Source organism: Loxodonta africana, chromosome 17 (genome assembly GCF_030014295.1).
Source record: "Loxodonta africana isolate mLoxAfr1 chromosome 17, mLoxAfr1.hap2, whole genome shotgun sequence".
Classification (NCBI taxonomy): Eukaryota; Metazoa; Chordata; class Mammalia; order Proboscidea; family Elephantidae; genus Loxodonta; species Loxodonta africana.
The window spans coordinates 81,181,671-81,205,481 of NC_087358.1; positions in this window are offsets into that span (position 1 = coordinate 81,181,671).

Sequence of the window (23,811 nt, forward strand, 5' to 3'; positions counted from 1 at the left end):
TCACAAAAGATCAAGAGTAGGGCATATTTCAAGTTCTATGACTGGTAGCATTTTTACTTTATTATTATCATTTTGTTTTATGGGTCGCAACAAATACATACAAAAGAAAATGTTTTCATTTAAGCTTAAAAAAATGACACTTTTCTATAAAATGTTTATATAGAGGGTTACGTTCTCTAATAGATTAAATTATTCAAGCTCCTCAAAAAACAAAGATTCCAAAAGGTAGTAATAAACCAGAATTCATTATTCAGAAATTCTCTTTTAGCTCTAAAATATGCCCTTTCTAAAGGATGATTAAAATCACTTAAAAATAAATAGACAGGATTTTAGACATGTGCTTTTAGCAAGAGTGAGTAACAGTAGAATGAGATTAAAAAGTCTCTGTGAACATAATTATAAGAAACCAGGTTGAGATCTCAAAAAAGATTGTGTCTAATCACAGAACCCTAAGTTATTAAAATACTTGCATTCTGCTGAAGCAGCTCTGTCCTAGAAAATAGTGTTCAAAAGGAGCTGGCCAGGATTAAGTGCAAACCTGTGTCTCCATACTCATGGTGCACTGACCTGCAGCAGCTCCGCTAATCCTCTTATCCTCTCTGCCGTTATCAGTCCTGACCACGGTCCAACGAATCACTAGGTGATCCCACAGAATAACCCAGGCAGCCTAAATTAATGGACTCAATGGACTTAAAGCCATTCTACTTTAAATCTCTGACATAATTATAACCCATAGCTTGTTTCCTTATATATAAATAACTGGGTTAGAACTTCAGCACAATTAGCTGAAAGGTAACTGGAGGAGCTAATAAGTGTGATATTACATTATAAACTGCTTCCATGTAATTTTTCTGATATTTGAATAAAGTAACATAATTTAAGTAAATGTGTTCTCATAATGATCTAACAATAAATTGTATGGCCTGAATAAGGCAAGTGACAACCGGCAAGGAAAAACACAAGAGATTATACAATTCCCTACCCACTGTGGAAGGAAGTGAAGAAAACTGTCAAAATTTCAAACCTCCAAAAAAAAAAAAAAAAAAGGGAGCCAAGAAAAAGGGTTCTTAAGGCCGATATTGCACTCTACATTCTCAATATAGTAAAATTGATGTTTAAAATAGATTTTTTTTAATGAACATATTTCAAGTTCCAGAATGACTGAACAGATGTAGAGCAATGGAGAGAAAATTTTCTCCTTTCATGAAGAAAGAAAAGTCAAGCATGCTGCAATGAGGCCCCCTGCTGCAGTTTCTCTATATTACACACCAAATAATCAGTGCTTCCCCAGAGCTTCAGGGAAAAATGACCTAAAGTCTTCAATGAAATTTAGTCACTTCCATGATTTTTTAAAATTGAAGTGGTTGATTCTGGTTAATATTATTCTTAATGTAGTATTTAAGCCATAGGAACCTCAGTGAATCCTTTGGTGATGGCATTATTCATTTAAGAATAGATTTTCATTATATATTTTGTTCTCTTTAAAAGAAAATTATATTCATGTCAAATTCTTTCTACAATGACAGTAGCCTACCCAATGCTATCACCAAATTTCTTTTTAATTCTTTTAACTTTTGTGTTTCAAAAGGCTATTCCTAATAAAGTACCTCCATTTCCTGAGAAAACAAATAAAGAAATCCAGACAATTAATTCAAAAGCTCCCATTAGACCAAAACTAAACCATTTGCCATCAAGTAGATTCTGACTCATGGTGGACCCCATGTGTGTCAGAGTAGAGCTGTGTTCCGTAGGATTTTCAATGGCTTATTTTTTCAGAAGTAGATCTCCAGGTCTTTCTTCTGAGGCATCTCTGTATGGATTCAAACCACAAACCTTTTCATTAGTAGCCGCATGCGTTAACCATGTGTATCACTGCGATGGGCTTACTGAGAAGGTAATGAAACCTTACGTGCAGGGACCCCTGTGAGTGCTGGGAGTGGTCAGGATGCATAAAGTATTCGAAGTAAGGAGAAGAAATCAAGTTGCAATGAGGAATCATTTCTGGTAAATTGCCTAAAAGCTTAGAGAAAAAAAAAAAAAAAGCTTAGAGCTTAGAGAAAAGGTTCCTAACTCTTCAATGCTCTAGTAAAGTGTCATGATTTCTTTTCCTATACTGAATACTTCACACTTACTGTTATTGTAATTTTTTTTTTTTTAAACAGCCACAAAAAAAAAAAATGGGTCAGCTAAGGACCTACAAACCTGAATCTGCCCCTGGACAGTACAATACTACCCAATACTGTCCTACCTGAAAAATATTAGGTACTCTTTACTTTTAATGGGGTTATCCTATATTAGGAGGCCTGGTAATGCAGTGGTTAAGAGCTCGGCTGCTAACCAAAAGGTCAGCAGTTGAAATCCACCAACTGCTCCTTGGAAATCCTATGGGGGCAGTTCTATTTTGCCCTACAGGGTCGCTATGAGTTGGAATTGACTCAGCAGCAAAGGGTTTGGTTTCGGTTTTGGGCTTTATCCTATAGTAATAGAAAAAAATATTTTAATGGCAATTTTGAAACCAAGACTAAACAATAGCTTAAAAAGGCATCAGTGACCCTGGACTATACATGTGAAGATCGTTGAAACAGCAAATGTTTTGTTACCTATATATTAATCATGATTTAAAAAAAAGAAGGCCCACCAATAGATGCTAAAATTAACAGGTGAAATTTTGGGGAGAAAAAGGTTATTTGCATAATGTCAAAGTATCTCTCCACAAGATATTTACACATCACAAAGTAAAGATATTTATTCTTTACAGTGAGAAACCCTCAGGCACAACCTTAACCAAGTGATCAAGGTTAACATCATCAGAAAAAAAGTATTGATATCATAAATCCTTTGACATGATGCACTGGGAAAGACAACATAATTTGATATTCTTGCCAAAAGTGAATAACTTCATTCTCATTGTGACAAAACACCAAATGAACCCACACTGAAGTGACCAGAACTCTTCAAAAGTGTCAAGGCCAGAGGGTGCCATCCCTCTGCAGCAAAGACCCAAAAAACTAAACAGATACAATCATCAATCCTGGAAAACTGAGCATCAAACAAAGGGATAAAAAACTAGATCAAACACAAAATGGAAGAAGAAACTGATGAAAAACAGAGAACAAGGAGAGATACGGAGTGGAGGTCCCCTGCCAACCAACAGGGTACAGTGTCGCCATCTTGTAATACAGCCAGCAACAACACAAACAGGCAGTACGGGAAGGCAACTTCATGGAGCTCCCAACAGGAGACAGAGCACCAGGTAATCAGGGAAACACACTTTCTTACCCCTCATGCCAACTCTACCCCTTCCCACTGGGCCATGTGGCACTGCTTGGCTAGAGAGTCATTATTTTATTTTCTTTATCTTTCTCCCTCCTGCCTAGCCCAGTATGTCATCTCTGCTCCCTTTCCACCAGCCTCCTGATCCATCCCACCTCCATTGGTCGGCCTTGACTGCACTGCTATTTTTTTCTTTTTTTTTTTCTCTTTCATCCTTTCCTATCTTCCTCCCACATAGCCCCATACACCACCTTTCCCCCTTCCTGGAAGCCCCCACTTCACTGCTGTGGCTAGAGAGCCACCAGCCTGCCATTGCCCTGCATCCACCCTGCCCTCATATGCCGGCTTCCACCACAGTGCCATTTATTTTTGCTTTCTTTTCTTCCTTTTTTTCTGCCTTCCACATAGCTCCATAAGCCACCTTCCCTTCCTTCCCACTGGAACCTGTGATCACTCCAGCCCCAATTCCTGGCCCCAGCTGTGCTGCCATTTGTTTTTCTTTTTTTCCCTTACTTATATTTCTTTCTTCCTCCCACCTGGCCCTGTAAGTCACCTCCCTCCCCCTCCTGCCAGCCCACACCATGCCGCCATTGATAGAGGGTCACCAGCATGCCACTGCCCCAGTTCTGACCCACCCCCGCCACATCACCATTTATTTTATTCTTTTATTATTTTTCTTCATATTTTTTCATTTTAACTCCCACCTACCCCATATGTCACCTCCACCCCATTCTCGCTGGTCCCCAGTTCAGCCTAGCCCCTCCCTGCCTGCTACTGTTTTTTCTTTATTTCTCTCTCTTTTCTGTCTCCACCCGATAGCCCCATAAGTCACCCCACTTTCCTATCAGCCCTCACCATGCTGCCTCACCTACAGCATCCCTGGTGCTCATGCCTGCCATCACATTGGGCTCACAACACCCCTCCTCCCCCATCACTTGACCAATAGCTGAACGGTGGGAAGTGAATCCCTACTCCTCCCTGTCCAACACCCCTGCCTATCTGGAAAGGATCTGTAAACACTCCACATTGCTAAACCAACATCAGGAGGCAGACAGAGCCCACCCCATCTGCCCTCAGCCACTTCACCAAACCAGTGTACAGTGAAGCAGAGTTGCCCAGCCTGCTACTGCCCTGCTCACCTGGACAGGTGAGCGCTATCGAGCAAATGAGCAAGAAACAAACCATGCCTAGCCCACCTCCCCGGCATATCAAAAACAAAACAAAAAAGCAGGGTGTAAAAAATGAATACACAATCAATAAAGAAAATAAAACCATGTCTCAGAGAAAGCAGACAGTCTCAAAATACATAAAAGAGCAGGATAAGTGGCAACAGCAAATGACCAAAATAAAGAATCAGACGACTGTCAAGCAGAAGAAAAGGCAGTAGAACTATTTGATATGAAATTCAAAAAAAGCAATATTTAGGGATCTCCAAGAATTGACTCAACTGCACTGGGGTGGGTGGTGGGAAGAGATTAGGAAAGACATCAAAGAAAACACAAATGAAACCAAAGAAAAAATAGGCAAAATCATGGAAAACATAGACAAAACGAATGAAAACATAACCAAAAACAAGGAAAACACAAGCAAAGCAATAGAATTCAAGAAAACCATACAAGAACAAAACATCAAAATAAATAATTAGAAATCATACAAAAACAGCAACAAGAATTCCAAAAGATAAACAACAAAATTTCAGAAACAGACAACTCAATAGAAGGTTTTAGGAACAAATTTGAAACCATGGAAGACAGAATTAATGACATTGAAGACAAATCCATGGATGCCACTTTGTAGGAAAAATCAGAGGAAAAAAAAGTAAAGAAAAATGAAGAAAACCTAAGAACTATGTGGAACACAATCAAGAATTCCACAACAGGGGGAGAAAATGGAAAACATAGAGAAGATTGTTGAAGATTTGCTGGCAGAAAACTTCCCAAATATCATGAAAGACAAATACCTGGCCACCCAAAGCTCAATGAACCCAAAGAGGATAGACTACAAAAGAAAGTCGCCAAGATATATCATAATCACACTTGTCAAAACCAAAGATGAAGAAAGAATCTTGAGAGCAGCTCAAGAAAAAAAAAAAAACGAGAAGTCAGACTAAGCTCTGATTACTCAACAAAAACTATGCAGGGAAGAAGGCAATGGGATGACATACATAAAACTTTGGGAATAAAAAAATTGCCAACCAAGAATAATATATCCTGCAAAACCCACTTTCAAATATGATGACAAAATTAGGACATTTCCAGATAAATAGAAATCAGTGGAATTTGTAAAAGCCAAACCAAACTTACAAGAAATATTAAAGAGTTCTTCAGTTAGAGAACCAACATCAGACAACAACCAGGATCTAGAACACAGGACAGCATCAGACAGATACCAACTAAGCTAAAGAACTCTCAATAATAAAACAAAGCTAAAAGACTTAAAACAGAGATATCAATCTTTAAATGACAACAGTGTCAAAACAATAAAAGGGGGAATAAATGGTGTAGGTATAGAACTTTGAAATGGAGAGAGAGTCGAGGAGATATCGAGTAATAAAAGATTGGCTGAAACTTAGGACAATAAAGATAAATGTCAAGGTAGCCACAAAGAAAGTTAACAAACCCACCAATCAGAATTAAAAAGAAGAAAAACATTAAGACTCAATAAACACAAAATCTATAATAATGAAAGAAAAGAAAATCCACAAACTAAAGGAACTCAGAACAGGGAAGTAAGAGGAACAGAGAAAAGGACCAAACCAAAAAAGTAATCCTAACCCATTGCCGTCAAGTCAATTCTGACTCATAGTGACCCTATAGGACAGAGTAGGGTTTCAAAGGGGTGGTTGGTGGATTCAAACTGCTCACCTTTTGGTTAGCAGCCATGCTCTTAAGCCACTGCTCCACCAGGGATCCAAAGAAAAGGACAGCAAAAAACAAACAAAAAAATCACGATAATATCACAGCAATAAACACGTATCTACAATAATCACACTGAATGAAAATGGCTTAAATGCATCTGTAAAGAGACAGAGTGGCAGAACAGATAAAAAAAAACACAACCCATCAATATGCTGTCTGCAAGAGACAAAATTTAGACAAATATAATAAAAATCAAAGGATGAAAAAATATATGAAGCAAACAGTAACCATAAAAGGGCAGGAGTGGCAATACTAATCTCACATAAAATAGATGTTAAGTCAAAATCAACCATAAAAGACAAGGAAAGACATGATATAATGATTAAAGGGGCAATCCTCCAAGAAGACATAACCTTAATAAATATATATGCACCCAACAACAGGGCTCCAAAATACATAAAACTCTAAAAGCACTGAAAATGAAATAAATATTTCCACAATAATGGTAGGAGGCTTCAACACACCACTTTTGGTAAAGGATAGAACATCTAGAAAGAAACTCAACAAAGATAAAGAAGATCTAAATGATACAATCAACCAACCTGATCTCATAGACACATAAAGAACATTCCACCCAACAGCAGCAAAGTAGACATTCTTTTCCAATGAACATGGAATGTTCTCCTAAACAGACCACATTTTAGGCCATAAAGCAACCCTCAATAAAATCTGAAACACCAAAATAATACAAAGCATTCTCTCTGATAACAACTCCATAAAAGTAGAAAACAATACCAGCAAGATCAAGGGAAAAAAATTAAATACATGGAAATTGAATAACAACTTGCTTAAAAACCAATGGGTAATAGAAGAAATCAAAGATGGAACCAAAAAAATTTCTAAAATCAAATAAGAATGAAAACACATCATACCAAAACCTTTAGGATACAGCAAAGGCAGTACTAAGAAGTCAATTTATAGCATAAACACAGACATCTAAAAAGAAGAACAGGCAAAAATCAAAACATTAACCCTACAACTCGAACAAATAGAAAACAGCAGAAGAAGCCCACAGCCACCAGAAGAAAGGGTATAATAAAGAGAGGGGAAGAAATAAAATAGAGAAGAGAAAAATAATAGAAAGAACCAACAGGACCAAAGTTGGTTCTTTGAAAGGATCAACAAAATCAACAAACTACTGGCCAAACTGACAGAAGAAAAACAGGAGAGGAAGCAAATAGCCCAAATAAGAAATGAGACAGGACACGTTATAACAGATCCAACTGAAATAAAAAGGATCATAACAGACTATTATGAAAAATTGTTCTCCAACAAATTTGAGAACCTAGAGGAAATAGACAAATTTCTAGAAACACAGTACCTACCTAAACTAACACAAACTGAGATAGAAAATGTGAACAGACCCGTAACAGGAGATTAAAAAGGTAATTAAAAAAAAAAAAAACACTCCCCCTCCAAAAAAAAAACCCTGGCCCAGATGGCTTCACTGGAGAAGTCTACCAAATATTCAGAGAAGAGATCACAGCAGTACTACTCAAACTATATCAGAGCACAGAAAAGGAATGAATGCTACCGAACTCATTCTGTGAATCCAGCATAGCCCTGATACCAAAACCCAGCAAAGATGCCAAAAAAAGAAAAAAAGAAAATTACAGACCGAGATCTTTCATGAATATAGATGCAAAATTTCTCAACAAAATTCTAGCCAGTAGAATTCAGCGTTGTATCAAAAAATTGGTACACCACATTCAAGTGAGATTCGTACCACAAACACAAGGTTAGTTCAGCAATAGAAATCAACCAACATAATCCACCACATAAATACAACAATAAAAAAAAGAATCACACGATCATCTCAACTGATGCAGAAAAGACATTTGATAAAGTCCAACAACAACTCCTGATTTTAAAAAAAAAAAAGTCTCAATAAAATAGGAATAGAAGGAAAATTTCTCAACATAAGGGGCATCTATACAACACGACAGCCAACATTATTCTCCGAAAGCATTCTGCTGAGAACAGGAACAAGACAAGGACACCCTTCATCACCACTCCTATTTAACAATGTGCTAGAAGTCTTAGCTAGAGAAATGAGGCAAGAAAAAAGAAAAAACGATCATCCAAATAGGGGAGGAAGAAGCAAAACTGTCTCTATTCGCAGATGATATGATCCTATACATACAGAACCGCAAAGATACCACAAAAAAACTACTGGAACGAATAGAAAGATTCAGTGGAATAACAGAATACAAGATAAACATACAAAAACTGGTTGGACACAATACAGGAGAGGTCAACACAACTGAACTAAACCAAAAGCAAAGCAGTTTCCCGAATAAACTGAATGCTTCGAAGGCCAGCAAAGCAGGGGCGGGGGTTTGGGGACCATGGCTTTAGGGGACATCTAAGTCAATTGGCATAATAAAATCTATTAAGAAAACATTCTGCATCCCACTTTAGAGAGTGGCATCTGGGGTCTTAAACACTGGCAAGCATCCATCTAAGATGCATCAATTGGCCTCAACACACTTGGAGCAAGGAAGAATGAAGAACACCAAAGAAACAAGGTAACCATGAGCCAAAGAGACAGAAAGAACCACATAAACCAGAGACTACATCAGCCTGAGACCAGAACTAGATGGTGCCTGGCCACAAATGATGACTGCCCTGACAGGCAACACAATAGAGAACCCCCAAGAGAATAGGAGAGCAGTGGGATGCAGACCCCAAATTCTCTTAAGAAGACCAGACTTAATGGTCAGACTGGGGCTAGAAGGACCCCAAAGGTCGTGGTCCCCAGACCTTCTGTTGGCCCAAGACAGGAACCATTCCCAAGGCCTACTCTTCAGACGGGGATTGGACTGGAATATGGGATGGAAAATGCTACTGGTGAAGAACGGACTTCTTGGATCAAGTAGACACATGAGACTGTGTTGGCATCTCCTGCCTGGAGGGGAGATGAGAGGGCAGAAGAAGCCAGGAGCTGCCCGAATGGACACGAGGAGAGACAGTTGAGAAGGCAGTGTGTTGTCTAATTAGGGGGAGAGCAATTAGGAGTGTATAGCAAGGTGTGTATAAATTTTTGTATGAGAGACTGACTTGATTTGTAAACTTTCACTTAAAGCACAATAAAAATTAATTAAAAAAAAGAAACAGGTTGGGTTCCTATACACCAACAAACAGAACTTTGAAAAGGAAATCAGGAAAACAATACCATTTATAATAGCCCCTAAAAAAATACAAAAACCAAACCTATTGCTGTCGAGTTGATTCTGATTCGTGAAGACACTATAGGACAGACTAAAACTACCCCATAGAGTTTCCAAGGAGCACCTGGTGGATTCAAACTGCCGACATTTTGGTCGACCTGTAGCTCTTAACCATTGTGCCACCAGGGTTTCCATAATAGCCCCTAAAAATATAAAATATTTAGGAATAAATCTAACCAGGGACAAAAAAAGACCTATACAAAGAAAATTGCAAAACAGTACTGCAAGAAACCGAAAGAGACCTACAAAAATGGAAAAACATAGCATGCTAATGGATAGGAAGACTCAACATTGTGAAAATGTCAATTATACCCAAAGCGACCTACAGATATAAAGCAATCTCTATCCAAATACCAACAGCATTCTCTAGTGAGATGGCAAAACTAATCACCAACTTTATATGGAAAGGAAAAAGGCCAGGATAAGCAATGCATTATTGAAGAAAAAGAACAAAGTAGAAAGCCTCACACTACCTGATCTCAGAGCCACGGTAGTCAAACCAACCTTACACCATTACAGTGATAGACACATAGACCAATGGAACAGAATCAAGAACCCAGGCGTAAATCCACCCACTTATGGTCAGCTGATCTTTGACAAAGGAACAAAGTACATTAAATGGGGAAAAGATACTCTGATTAACAAATGGTGCTGCCAAAACAGGACGTCCCTCTATAAAAAAATGAAACAGGACCCACACCTCACACCATACATAAAAACTAACTCAAAATGGATCAAAAACCTAAATATAAAACAAAAAACAATAAGGATCATGGAAGAAAAAACAGGGACAATGCTAGGGGCCCTAATACATGGCATAAGTACAAAACCATAACTAACAATGCACAAACACCAGAAGATAAACTAGATAACCGGGAGCTCCTAAAAATTAAACACTATGCTCATCAAAAGACTTCACCAAAAGAGTAAAAAGAGAAGTTACAAACTAGGAAAAAAAATTTCACTAGGACATATCCAACGAGAGTTTAATTTCTAAAAGCCATAAAATGCTTCAACACTTAATAACAAAAAGACAAATAATCCAATTAAAAAATGGTCAAATTATATGAACAGACACTTCACCAAAGAAGAAATTCAGGCAGCTAACAGACACATGAGGAAAAGCTCAGGATCACTAGTCACTGTAGTCATTATTGTTAGGTGTCATCAGATTGGTTCTAATTCATAACAACCCTATGTACAACAGAACAAAACACTGTCTGGTCCTGCCCAATCCTCGCAATCATTGTTATGCTTGAGCCCATTGTTGCAATCACTGTGTCAGTCCATCTCATCAAGAGTCTTCCTCTCCTTCATTGAACCTCTACTTTACCAAGCATTAAATCTTTCTCCAGGAACTGGTGCCTCCTGATAACATGTCCAAAGTATGTGAGATGAAGTTTCACCATCCCTGCCTCAAAGGAGGCTTTTGGCTCTACTTCTTCCAAGACAGATTTGTTCATTCTTCTGGGAGTCCATGGTATATTCAGTATTCTTGGCCAACAGCATAATTCAAAAGAATCGATTCTTCTTTGGTCTTCTTTATTGGTTCTACAGCTTTCCCATGCACGTGAGATGATACAAAACACCATGGCTTGGGTTAGGCACACCTTAGTCCTTAAAATGAACCCTTTGCTTTTGAACACTTTGAAGAGGTTTTTTTGCATCAGATTTGTCTAATGCAATACGTTGTTTGGTTTCTTGACTGCTGCTTCCATGGGCATTGATTGTGGATCTGTTACTGGAATAAGGTTCTTGCCTCTCACTGGTCAAGAATAAGCAGGTAAGGCACATAGTTTTCCTCACAAGCAAAGCTTTATTGAAGAGGCTTGCAAGCGGAGATGAGGAGGCGCTAGAGCAATGCATACCATCATCTCACAGAACAAAAGACAGGCCTGAGTTCTTAAAAGTTCTTGGGTGGGAAAAGATTCATGTTTATTCATAGACACAGGCTGGGATATGTTAACTAAGGTGCGTGTGCAGTAGCTTTCCAAGATGGCTCTTTTCCCGGAGGCCTCTGGGATTCGTAGCAGGACTTATTATGGGGTGTCACGCCTGCGCAGTCTCCCACTCCCTAGGTTCGATTCCCCGGCTGGGGCTGTAGCCCCTCACTGCCCATGGTGGGAGGTCACACAGAGGTCACAGGTGGCTGTTCTGCGCATATCCCTGGGCCTGGTTTTCCCCAGCTGTTTCTGAAAGGCAACTTTAAAGAAGTTTGCTGGCTATTTTTAGATACCCTGCCCTAGTGTTCTGGGGAATGGCTTTGTTTCTGTGCCCTGGTCCATTTCTTTTTACTTTGTTTGCAGATTTGGGGGCCCCTCTGTTCTCTGTCTTACTAAGTCTCTAGGTTCCACAATTAACCCCCTATCACCTCCCTTATAGTAAAGCCTATTTCTCTTTTACTTTCTTCTCCTCTAACCACACCAGTCTTTTTACTGTTTCTCAAACAGGCATCCTCTGATCTCAGGGCCTTTGCTCCTTGTCTTAGATCCAATTAAAATTAAATCATTGACATCTTCAACATTTTCTCTGTTTATCATGATGGAGCTTATTGGTCCAGTCCTGAGGATTTTTGTTTTTTTATGTTGAGAAGTAATCCATACCGAAGGCTGTAGTCCTTAATCTTCATCAGTAAGTGCTTTAGGTCCTCTTCAATTTCAGCAAGCAAGATGTTGTCATCTGCATAATACAGGTTGTTAATGAGTATTCCTCCAATCCTGATACCATGTTCTTCTTCATATAGTCCAGCTTCTCAGATAATTTGCTCAGCATGTAGCTTGAGTAAGTATGGTAAAAGGATACAACCCTGACACACACCTTTCCTGACTTTAAACTATGCAGTATCCCCTTTTTCTGTCTGCTCGACTGCCTGTTGGTCTATATACAGTTCCTCATTAGCACAATTAAGTGGTCTGGAATTCCCATTCTTCACAATGTTATCCATAATTTGTTATGATCCACAAAGTCAATTGCCTTTGCATGCTCAATGAAACCCAGATAAACATCTTCATCCAAGATACATCTGACATCAGCAATGATAACCCTCGTCCCATGTCCTCTTCTGAATCTGGCCTGAATTTATAACAGTACCCGGTCAATGTACTACTGCAAAGGGTTTTACATGATCTTCAGCAAAACTTTACTTGTGGGTGGTATTAACGATATTGTTATATAGTATCTGCATTCTATGGGATCACCTTTCTTTGGAATAGGCATAAATGTGGATCTCTTCCAGTCAGTTGGCCAGGTAGCTGTCTTCCAAATTTCACGGCATACATGACTGAACACCTCCAGCACTGCATCCGTTTGTTGAAACATCTCAATTGGTATTCTGTCAATTCTCTGAGCTTTGTTTTTCACCAACACCTTCAGTGCAGCTTGGACCTCTTCCTTCAGTACCATCGGTTCTTGATCATGTGTTACCTCCTGAATGATAGAATGTCGACCAATTCTTTTTTGGTACAGTGATTCTGTGTATTCCTTCCACCTTCTTTTGATATTTCCTGAGTCGTTCAGTATTTTCCCATGGAATCCTTCAATATTGTAATTCATGGTCTGAATTTTTTCTTCAGTTCTTTCAGCTTGAGAAATGCAGAATGTGTTCTTCCCTTTTGGTTTTCTAACTCCAGGTCTTTGCACATGTCATTATAATACTTCAGTTTGTCTTCTTGAGCTACCCTTTGAAATTTTCTGTTCAGTTCTTTTACTTCATCATTTATCCCATTCACTTTAGCTACTAGATGTTCAAGAACAAATTTTGGAGTCTTTTCTGACATCTGTTTTGGTCTTTTCTTTCTTTACTGTCTTTTTAATGACCTCTCGCTTTTTTCTTGTATGATGTCCTTGATGTCATTCCACAACTCATTTGGTCTTCAGTCATTAGTGTTCAACCCATCAAATCTATTCTTGAGGTGGTCTCTAAATTCAGGTGGGATATACTCAAGGTTGTACTTTGGCTCTTATGGACTTGTTCTAATTTTCTTCAGCTTCAACTTGAACTTGCACAAGAGTAATTGATGATTTTTTCCACACTTGGCCCCTTTGATGGATTGAATTGTGTCCCAAAAAAAAATACGTGTCAACTTGGTTAGGCCATGGTTCCCAGTATTGTGTGGTTGTCCTCCACTTTGTGATTGTAATTTTATGCTAAAGAGAATTAGGGTGGGATTATAACAACACCCTTACTCAGGTCACCTCCCTGATCCAATATAAAGGGAGTTTCCCTGGGATGGGGGCAAGCAGAGAGTTGGGGACCTCATACCACCAAGAAAGCAGCATCAGGAGCAGAGCATGTCCTGTGGACATGGGGTCCTGTGCCCGAGAAGCTCCTTACCCAGGGGAAGATTGAGGACAAGGACCTTCCTCCAAAGCTGACAAAGAGAGAAAGCTTTCCCTTGGAGACAACGCCCTGAATTTGGACTTGTAACCTACTAGACTGTGAGAAAATAAAGTTCTCTTTGTTAAAGCCATCCACTTGTGGTATTTCTGTTATGGCAGCACTAGATGACTACTACAGCCCCTGGCTTTGTGCGAGTAACGATATTGAGCTTTTGATGAACTCTTTCCACAGATACAGTTAATTTGATTCCTGTACGTTCCATCCGGCAAGGTCCACATTTATAGCCTCTGTTTATGTTGTTGAAAGGTATTTTCAACCAAGAAGTGGTTGTTCTTGCAAAATTCTATCATGCGGTCTCTGGCATGGTTTCTATCACCAAGGCCATATTTTCTAATTACCAGTCCTTATTCTCTGTTTCCAACTTCCACATTCCATCACCAGTAATTATCAAGGCATCTTGATTGCATGTTTGATCAATTTCAGACTGCAAATGTTGGTAAAAATCTTCAGTTTCTTCCTCTGTGGCCTTAGCAGTTGGTGCATAAATCTGAATAATAGCCATTGAAGAAATGCAAATCAAAACTACAATGAAACACCATCTCACACAGACATTACTGGCACTAATTTTAAAAAAAGAGAGAGAGAAAATAACAATGTTGGAGAGGTTATGGGAAGATTGAACTCTTATGCACTGCTGATGGGAATGTAAAATGGTACGACCACTTTGGAAATCGATTTGGCACTTCCTTAAAAACCTAGAAATAGAAGTACCAAAGATCCATCAATCCCACTCCTTGGAATATATCCTAGGAATATACATATCACACGAATAGATATATGAACACTCATGTTCATTGTGACGCTGTTCACAATAGCAAAAATATGGAAACAATGTAGGTGCCCATCAATGGATGAATGTATAAACAAATTATGGTATAGTCATACGATGGAATACTACAAAATGATAAAAAACAATGATGAATCCCTGAAACATCTCACAACATGGATGAATCTGGACAGCATTGTGCCGAGTGAAATAAGTCAACCACAAAAGGACAAATATTATACGAGACCACTACCATAAAAACCTAAGAAAAGGTTTACACACAGAAAGAAACAATCTTTAATGGTTACAAGAGAGGGGAGGGTTAAGAAGGGGAGAAATCCTGAACTAGATAGTAGACAAGTGTTAACTTTGGTGAAGGGAAAGACAACACACAATATAAGGGAAGTCAGCACAACTTGACCAAGACAAATTCATAGACGCTTCTAAGACACATCCAAATACCTTGAGAGACTGAGTTACTCTGGCTGAGGTCTGGGGACCATGGTCTCAAGGGACATCTAGGTCAACTGGCATAACATATTTTGTGAAGAAAATGTTCCACATCCTACTTTGGTAAATAGCATCTGGGGTCTTAAAAGCTATCTATTGGTCCCATCACACTCACAGCAAACGAGGATGAAGAAAACCATAAACTCAAGGAAAATACTTGTTCAAAGGACTAATGAACCACATCCTCCTCCAGCCTGAGCCCAGAAGAACTAGATGGTGCCCAGCAACCACCACCGACTGCTCTGATAGTATCCTGGATCAGAAAAAGGTCATCAGTAGAAAAACTGGTGAAATTCAAGCAAGGTCTATAGTTTATTTAACATCAATGTTAATTTCCCAGTTTAGAACACTGTTGTACATATGTCAACATTGAGGGAAACTGGGGGAGGGGTATACGGGAACTCTCTGTACTACTTTTGCAACTTTTCTGTAAGTCTTATATTAGTCCAAAATAAAAGGTTAAAAAAAAAAAGAAGAAAAAAAAGGTGCCAGTGAAATACGTATAATTTTTTAAGGGGAAGAAAGAGAGAGCTAATACCTGTCCTAAAATGAAGCCACCTAGCATTCAGGAACCTCTAGATTTTGAAATCTATATAGTGGATAAGAGTACTGGCCCTGGAGTCAGACAATCCTGGGTTTCAATACTGAATCCACCACTCTACATCTATGTCACTGTAATGGATTGAACTGTGTCCCCCAAAAACATGTGTCAACTTGGTTAGGCCATGATTCCCAGCACTGTGTAGTTGTCCTCCATTTTGTGATTTTCCTATGTGTTATAAATCATAATCTCTGCCTGGCCCTTGCTCAGGTCACATCCCTGATCCAATGTAAGTGGTGATTCCCTGGGGTGTGGCCTACACCATGTTTTATCTTACAAGAGATAAAAGGAAAGGGAAGCAAGCAGAAAGGTGGGGGACCTCATACCACCATGAAAGCAGTGCTGGGAGCAGAGCCCATCCTTTAGACCCATGATCCCTGTTCAGAGAAGCTCCTAGTCTGGGAGAAGATTGATGAGAAGGCCAACAGAGAGAGAAAGCCTTCCCCTGGAGCTGAGACCCTGAATTTGGACTTTTAGCCTACTTTACTGTGAAGGAATAAATTTCTTCTTGTTAAAGCCATCCACTTGTGGTATTTCTGTTATAGCAGCACTAGATGACTAAGATAGTCAGCTTTGGCAATTGGGCCCTGCAAATAGGAGACATTTGGTAACTTTTTGTTGAATGAATAAATAAAAAAATGAAAAAACCTCATGCACTATCCAGAAAACTTCCAATTTAGCAAATTTAATAGTTTATTTCAAATTTTAATTAAAAAACTATTTGTTGAATGTCCCATGTGTGAATGTATTGGGCAAGAGGGTAGGAGGAGATACAAGAGTTTAAGCAAAGTGTTATTTGGATTTAAAAAGAACACTTGCATTTAGCTGATGAAATCAGAAAAGGCTTCCTGGAGCAAAAAAAAAAAAAAAAGGAAAGAGCCCTGAGAGATTATTATGATTAGACTTGGCTGATCAGGAAGGTAGGGCAGGCCAGAAGCATCTCAGGGTGAGGGAACAATACACTATGCCGAGACCCAGAGACCACAAAGTGCAAAGAATAGTATTCTGGGAATAGCCAGCAGCCCTTTTGGCTTGAAGAATAGAGAATTTGTGAAGGCTGACCTGGAAACAATTCGGGGTCATACCACCACTTCAATTATTAATGATCTTTCCCATTCAGAGGAAGCTGAAAAATTCCTTATTAATGAAGGTTAATGAAATCACCACTATAAATTACATTTGACTTTCTTTTGTAGACAATGTCTTTGGTAGGTACAAAAAAAAATGACAGGACAAATGTTTATTAAACTGCAATTAAATTATTTTTTTCCCAGTGTTGAAAGGGATTTTTTTTTTTTTAATTTAAGCTTTCATCCAAAGGTGGACTATCTGTAAGATTTGAATACTGACTTCTCTCACAGACAGATTATTTGAATTTCAAATACAAAGTCAAGTAACTTACTGCCCTATACTCTTCACAAGTCTGTTATGAAAATTAAATGAAGAAATGTATTTTAAAGTTGTTTACAACCTTCTTTGCCCACCCATACCTCAAACTAGCTCTCTCTCCCATCCCAGATTGTTGCAGGTTGGAAAATCTGGGGACAGAACTAGTGATGTCAATGAGTAAGGAAGGGAGAATGGGAATGTCAGTTTTCAAAAATGCATCTCCCTCTCTTACCCCAAGTACTGTTCCCTCACCAGATTAAATGTTACTTCCCATTTAGCCATATACTCAGTTCCTATCCCACCTCCTCACATTATCTCATCAAAACAGTCCTGGGTTTGTTATTTGTGATGTGAATACCCATGAGAATATTGAAGGGAGAAATTTCTTAAAATAATACAGCTTTTCATACTAGTGCTCAAGAGGCTGAATATACAAATGAACAATGGCCAAATCACATATAGAAATAGAAATCTGTCAGGCCAGCTTTTAACAATGGATTATCTCATATAATAAAAAAGCTCAAACAGCAAAAGACAAAATAAATAAATGAGACTTCACAAAAACTAAAAACTTGTGCATCAAAAGACTTCGCCAGGGAGGAGGGGACAAGATGGCAGAATAGCCAGATGCTACCAACGATCCCTCTTGCAACAAAGACCTGAAAAATCAAGTGAAATGATTATATTTGTGACAAGCTAGGAGCCCTGAACATCAAAGGCAAAGTTAGAAAATGGACTAAGTGGCAGGGGGAGAGTGAGACCGTTCAAAAGTGGAGAGAAGTTGCCAGACCTGAATCGATGGGATCAGTCAGGTACCATTCCCTGAAGTGGCTGCAGTGGGCTAGTGGTAGCATTTGGCCACAGTTTTCTCAGGGAGAACCAGCCAGCTGCATAGCCTACTCACACCTCTGGAACCAGAGAAGAACGGCACTCTCAGCAAAAGCTAAGTACTTGCATATATTTTACTGTGCTCCCCACCCCTAACCTGGCTTCACTGGTTATTGATTTCCCTAGGCCTTGGAAACCCTGGTGCATAGTGGTTAAAGTGCTATGGCTGCTAACCAAAGGGTCAGCAGCTCAAATCCACCAGGCGCTCCTTGGAAACTCTATGGGGCAGTTCTACTCTGTCCTGCAGGGTCGCTATGAGTCAGAATCGACTCAATGGCACTGGGTTTGGTTTGGTTTTGGTTTTGATATAGGCCCATTTGGGCACCCTGAGCCATGCTCCCAGTCTTGGAGAAGGAATAAATGCATGACAGTGGGAAAAGATAATTTTCCAGCTCCACTAACTGGGGGCACTCAGGACAGAAGCAGCTTCCGTCCAGGCATAAACGGTCCATGGACTTTGAATACCTTTCCCTCGCATAGACCTGTGTGGGCCTATTCCAGGAGAATATCCCCTTGCTCGCAGACTGTGACTGTTTAAACTTTGTGGTGGAGAGGTGGGTGTTTGATATTTGACATGGCTTTGCCTATTAAACAGGGTCCTCACCTACCCACATCAGGGGCCTAAGGACTGGTGGCTCCTCTCAAGTCACCCAGCCCTTGCAACAGGGGTCCAAGGATAACTGGCACCTCTCAGTCCTTAGAATCAAAAGCATTGGGTGCCAATGGTCCCTATGCAGAACTCACTCACCTGAACGCTCCAGGGAACTGGGACACAATTTCCTCAGAGACACTCAGGGGATGGTTCTCAGACCCCTGCCTTGTTTAGAGCATGACCCCCTGCTGCAACCAGATATGGGTACCCACTCCAATCACCCCTGCCCCCCTAAGACTGTAGGACAGAGCCTGTACCACACACTTGATTATCAGCTACCTAGAAACCTGAGCTGAGCTCATACAAGAAAAGTGAATGGACTTCTAGACTGATATACCTGATAACAGCCCTAGCCATCTGGGGACAGGACTTCAGAGCCCCAATGGAGAAAATAATCAAAACAAAACAAAGTGAGAAACTAGGATACAGTATGCAAACATAAGATAAACTAATACAATAACTTATAGATGGCTCAGAGAAAACAGTCAATATCAAACCACGTAAAGAAACAGACCATGATTGCTTCAACAAGCTCTCAAAACACAAAATCAAAGGATCTTCTGGATGAAGATGACTTCCTGGAATTACCAGATGCAGAACTCAAAAGATTAATATACAGAACTCTTCAAGACATAAGGAAGGAGATCAGGCAATATGCAGAACAAGCCAATGAACACACAGATAAAACAGTTGAAGAAATCAAAAAGGTTCTACAAGAACATAATGAAAAATTTAATAAGCTGCAAGAATCCATAGAGAAACATCAATCAGAAATTAAGAAGATTAACAATAAAATTACGGAATTAGTACTCTCAATAGAAAGTCAGAGGAGCAGAATCAAGCAAGCAGAAGGCAGAATTGGGGACCTTGAAGATAAAGCACCTGGCACCAATACATTTGAAGAAAAATCAGATAAAAGAATTTTAAAAAATGGAGAAACCTTAAGAATCATGTGGGACTCCATCAAGAGAAATAACCTATGAGTGATTGGAGTACCAGAACAGGGAGAGAGGACAGAAAATACAGAGAGAATTGTTGAACCTTTGTTGGCAGAAAACTTTCCTGATATCATGAAAGATGAGACGATATCTATCCAAGATGCTCATCGAAATCCACATAAGGTAGATGTTAAAAGAAAGTCACCAAAAAATGTTATAATCAAACTTGCCAAAGCCAAAGATAAAGAGAGAATTTTAAGAGCAGCTAGGATAAAAGAAAAGTCACCTACAAAGGACAGTCAATAAGAGTAAACCTGGACTACTCAGCACAAACCATGCAGTCGAGAAGGCAATGGGATGACTTACATAAAGTTTTCATGGAAAAAAATTGCCAGCCAAGAATCATATATCCAGCAAAACTGTCTCTCAAATATGAAGGTGAAATTAGGACATTTCCAGATAAACAGAAGTTTAGAGATTTTGTAAAAACCAAACCAAAACTACAAGAAATACTAAAGGGAGTTCTTTGGTTAGAAAATCAATAATATCCGGTATCAACCCAAGACTAGAACACTGGACAGAGCAACCAGATGTTAACCCAGACAGGGAAATCACAAAAATAAATCAAGATAAAAAAACGCACAAAACGGGGACACAGCGATGTCATTATGTAAAAGAACAGCACATTAAAATAATAAAAAGGGACTCAGAAATGTAGACATAGATCTTTCATATAGAGAGGAAGAAAAGGTGATATAAAGAAATTAAAAAAAAAAAAAAACCCAGTGCTGTTGAATTGATTCCGACTCATAGCGACCCTATAGGACAGAGTAGAACTGCCTCATAGAGTTTCCAAGGAGTGCCTGGAGGATTCGAACTGCCAACCCTTTGGTTAGCAGCTGCAGCACTTAACTACTACGTCACCAGGGTTTCCAAAGAAATAAAAGTTAGGTTTAAACTTAGAAAAATAAGGGTAAAGATTAAGGTAACCACAAAGGAGGCTAACTATCTTACTTATCAAAATAAGATACAACTAAAAAATAGAGACTCAGCAGAAACAAAATCAACAACGAATAAAAGGAAAAGACAATATACAAAGATAAACTGCTCAGCACAAAAAATTAAGTGGGAAAAACAGAACTGTCAACAACACACACAAAAAGACCTCAAAGTGACAGCACTAAACTCATACCTATCCATAATTACGCTGAATGTTAATGGACTAAATGCACCGATAAAGAGAGAGTGGCAGAATGGGTAAAAAAAAAATGATCCATCTATATGCTGCCTACAAGAGACACATCTTAGACTTAGAGACACAAATAAACTAAAACTCAAGAAAAAAAAAAAGGATGGAAAAAATATATCAAGCAAACAACAAACAAAAAAGAGCAGGAATGGCAAGATTAATTTCTGACGAAATAGACTTTAAAGTTAAATCCACCACAAAGGATAAGAAAGGACAATACATAATGATTAAAGGGACAAAACACCAGGAGAATATAACCATATTAAATGTTTATGCACCAAATGACAGGGCTGCAAGATACATAAAACAAACTCTAACAGCATTGGAATATATCCTAGAGAAATAAGAGCCTTTACACGAACAGATATACACACACCCATGTTCATTGCACCACTGTTTACAATAGCAAAAAGTTGCAAGCAACCAAGGTGCCCATCAACGGATGAATGGATAAATAATGGTATATTCACACAATGGAATATTACACATCAATAAAGAACAATGATGAATCCGTGATATATTTAATAACATGGAGGAATCTGGAAGGCATTATGCTGATTGAAATTAGTCAGTTGTAAAAAGACAAATATTGTATAAGACCGCTATTATAAGAACTTGAGACATAGTTTAAACAGAGAAGAGAATATTCTTTAATGGTTACAAGAGTAGAGAAGGAGGGAGGGAGAGAGGGGGTATTCACTAATTAGGTAGTACACAAAAACTATTTTAGGTGAAGGGAAAGACAACACAATACAGGAGAGATCAGCACAACTGGACTAAACCAAAAGCAAACGAGTTTCCTGAATAAACTGAAAGCTTTGAAGGCTAGCATAGCAGGGACGGGGTTTCGGGATCATGGTTTCAGGGGACATCTAAGTCAACTGACATAATAAAATCTATTAAGAAAACACTGTGTATCCCACTTTGGAGAGTGGCATCTGGGGTCTTAAACACTAGCAAGCAGCCATCTGAGATGCATCAATGGGCCTCAATCCACCTGGAGCAAAGAAGAACGAAGAACACCAAAGAAACAGGGTAATTATGAGCTCAAGAAACACAAAGGGCCACATAAACCAGAGACTACATCAGCCTGAGACCAGAAGAACTAGATGGTGCCCAGCTACAACCGATGACTGCCCTGACAGGGAACACAACAGAGAACCCCTGAGGCAGCAGAAGAGCAGTGGGATGCAGACCTCAAATTCTCGTAAAAAGACCAGACTTAATGATCTGACTGATACTAGAAGGACCCTGGAGGTCATGGTCCCCAGACCTTCTGTTAACCCAAGACAGGAACCATTCCTAAAGCTAACTCTTCAGACAGGGATTGGACCAGACTATTGGACTAGACAATGACACTGGTGAAGAATGAACTTCTTGGATCAAGTAGACACATAAGACTATGTTGGCATCTCCTGTCTGAAGGGGCGATGACAGGGTAGAGAGGGTCAGAAGCTGGCCGAATGGACAGGAAAAGAAATATAGGAGGGAAGGAGTGAGCTGTCTCATTAGGGGGAGAGCAATTAGGACTATATAGCAAGGTATTTATAAATTTTTGTATGAGAGTCCAACTTGACTCGTAATCTTTCACTTAAAGCACAATAAAAATTAAAAAAAAAAGACTTTTGCCAAAAAAGTGAAAAGACGAGGTATCAACTGGGAGAATATCTTCAGAAACCACATATCTGATAATCCAATAGGCAAAGTATATATAAAACTTCAACAACTTAACGAAAAGGCAAATAACTCAATCATAAAATGGGCAAAAGATATGAATAGACATTTCACCAAAGAGGACATTCAAATTGCCACCAAACACATAAAAAGATGCTCAATGTCATTAGCCGTCAGAGAGATGCAAGTCAAAGCCACAATGAGACTTCATTTCACTCCCACTAGGATGGCTAAGACATAAAAGAAAATAACAAATGTTGGCGAAGAAGTGGGGAAATTGGAACGCTTATCCATTGCTGTTGGGAATGCCCAATGGTACAACCGCTGTGGAAAATATTGTGGAAGTTCCCCAAAAAAACAAAAATAGAACTACCATATGACCCAGCAATTCCACTGTTAGGTATATTCCCAAAAGACTTGAAAGCAGACACTCGAACAGATATTTGTACACCAGTGTTGACTGCAGCACTATTCACAATAGCCAAAAGGTACAAACAACCAAAATGCCTATCAAAAGACGAGTAGATAAACAAAATGTGATACATACGTACAGTGGAATACTACTCAGCTGGTAAGAGAAATGAAGTCTTGATACACGATGGATGGAGCCTGAAGACATTATGCTGAATGAAATACGTCAATCATAAAAGGACAATATTTTATGACCTCATTTAAACAAAAAGAACAGGCAAATGTATAGAGGCCAAAGTTTCTTAGTGGTTACAAGGGGCAGAAGGGAGGGGGAAAGAGGGGTTATTGTTTATGAAGTGCTGAGTTTCGGTTTATGGTGATGGAAAAATTGCATTGATTAACGGTAGGGTTGCGCAGCTGATTAATGTAATTGCTCTCAATAAGTCATACACCTGTAAAAAGTTGAAACGGCAAAAAAATAAAATAACAGAAACCTATTATCTCACATACACACAAAAATGGAACTCTGGCCCACAACCAGCAGCAATCAGCCCAGGAAGCCAAACAACTCCTGTACCAGTGATCCCCAGATGGGCAGGACTTAATCAATAACTGACAGTTTTTTAATTTTTGCCTCCCCTTCCAATTTAGGACCAACCAGAGAAGGCCAAATATGATCCCCTAAGCAATCATAAAGGCTACCTACCTCCCCTGTTTCTAGTTAGGCGGCCTCCAGCTTCCCCATGCCAACAGCCTCAAATCAAGGCACACCTGAGGCCTTCTTTTTTTTCCCTACTGTGAAGCTTTTCTGGGAAACCCTGGTGGTGTAGTGGTTAAGAGCTACAGCTGCTAACCAAAAGGTAGGCAGTTCGAATCCACCAGGTGCTCCTTGGAAACTCTATGGGGCCGTTCT